The 1,934-nt window shown below is 38.8% G+C and overlaps 1 protein-coding gene across 1 annotated transcript in view; it reads left to right on the top strand.

Moving 5' to 3' along the window:
• Positions 1 to 482: 482 nt before the first annotated feature.
• Positions 483 to 1,934, top strand: part of LOC106878233 (ras and EF-hand domain-containing protein homolog) — a 99,828-nt gene continuing 98,376 nt past the window's right edge. The window contains exon 1 of the mRNA XM_052965895.1: positions 483 to 650. The gene's annotated coding sequence lies outside the window, so the exon portion shown is untranslated. The remainder of the gene's footprint in view (positions 651 to 1,934) is intronic.

Genomic DNA, 1,934 nt, shown 5'->3' with positions numbered 1-1,934 from the left:
ATATATATATATATATATATATATATATAGGTAAAGTAAATGTTAGAGGTAATACTTGACAATTGTAAGCACCAGTGTATGCCTACTCGTGGTTGAGGTGAATGAATACACGTGTACCGCAGAATCCTTTGTGTTTTTGTTCTTATATTTGCATTTAATGCGACGGGCTTCTTTCAGTTTTTGTCTACCAAATCCACTCAAGGATTTGGTCGGCCCGAGGCTATAGGAAAAGACACTTGGCCAAGGTGTCACGCACTGGGACTGAACCCTGAACCATGTGGTTGGGAAGAAAGCTTCTTACCACACATCTACGCGTACACCCTCCACATGCACACGCACACATTATTATACACACACACACGTATGTACATTATCATGATATCACTGTCAGAGTGGTATAGTGAAGGGGAGAGTGAGAGGAAAAAGACACAGAAAAAGAGAGAGCAGAGAAGAAAGAAAGAGAGAAAGGGAGAGGGAGAGAGAAAGAGTGAAGGAGAGTGAGAAAGAGAGAGAGGAAGAGAGAGAGAGAGAGAGAGAGAGAGAAAGGGGGAGAAATATAGTGGACAAGGAAAAACAGCAGCAGACACCGCTGTTAGGATCTTATTTCATGTAACCGTTTGTTTGTTTTTGTACAGTTGGACAACTTTCAGGTGAGTGGCGTTTGATTTTAGTTTGTATGTACATCATAGCCAAACAGCACGCATTTGCGTTGTATACTATCTATCTATCTATCTATCTATCTATCTCACATATTGTATGTATGTATATTAATGCTTGTTTTTATGTCCTTATTATAAAGACAATTAAGCAAGAAAATGATTACTCAATAATTTTTTGTAGAGTATATAATCATTATACATTTTCAAAAATAGTGGTGATAATGACTTCGAAGTTTCGGCCTTTTAGCCTTCCGAGGAAGGCTACAAGAAGGATGGCAGGCCGAAGGATCCAAGTTCCTATCACCTCTATTCTTGAAAATGTGTAATCTCTGTCTGTCTGTCTGTCTGTCTGTCTCTCTCTCTCTCTCTCTCTCTCTCTCTCTCTCTCTAACTACATACATACATACACACATATATGCAAACACCCTCCACATACACGCACGCACACACACCCATAAATATTTACTCATACATATTTACAATAAATATTTACACATACATATTTACAATATATATAATAGTATATATATTATTATGATATCGCTTTCTCTGTCTCTCTGTCTCTCTGTCTCTCTCTCTCTGTATATCTCTCTCTCTCTGTCTCTCTCTGTCTGTCTGTCTATCTGTCTGTCTCTGTCTCTCTCTCTCTGTCTGTCTCTCTCTCTCTCTGTGACTCTCTCTCTCTCTGTCTCTCTCTCGTCCCACCTCTCTCTCTCTCTCTCTGCAGTTGCAGCATAGCTCCATCTAAACTTGTGAAAACTAGAGAAATCTATGAAACTGGTTAAGTCTTTAAAAATTTGAAAACAAAACTTCTAAACGAATCCCTGTGCATTTTCAACTTTTTTCAACACACACATACACACACACACAGATGCATATAGTTTTGGTGATGCAAACAGGAAACATAGAACTCAAAACACGAGTAGGCATATATTTCTATCAATATTAAGCAAAAGCAAAGGAGTGATTCAAAGGTCGAAAGTTTCGTACATTGGCACAAGAATAATAGACAAATGCCAGCGAGTAAAACTGTCGGCCTTTGAGACAGTCACTTGCTTCTGCTAAATATCATCTATATATATAAATTAATAATAGGTGTAGCTGTGTGGTACGTAGCTTGCTTACCAACCACATGGTTCCGGTTCAGTCCCACTGTGTGGCACCTTGGCCAAGTGTCTTCTACTGTAGTCAGGGGCCGACTAAAGCTTTGTGAGTGGATTTGGTAGACGGAAACTGAAAGAAGCCCGCCGTATATATATATATATATATATATAT

Source organism: Octopus bimaculoides, chromosome 2 (genome assembly GCF_001194135.2).
Source record: "Octopus bimaculoides isolate UCB-OBI-ISO-001 chromosome 2, ASM119413v2, whole genome shotgun sequence".
Classification (NCBI taxonomy): Eukaryota; Metazoa; Mollusca; class Cephalopoda; order Octopoda; family Octopodidae; genus Octopus; species Octopus bimaculoides.
The sequence above is the reverse complement of the archived record's forward strand: the minus strand, read 5'-3'. Positions and strand labels throughout refer to the sequence as shown.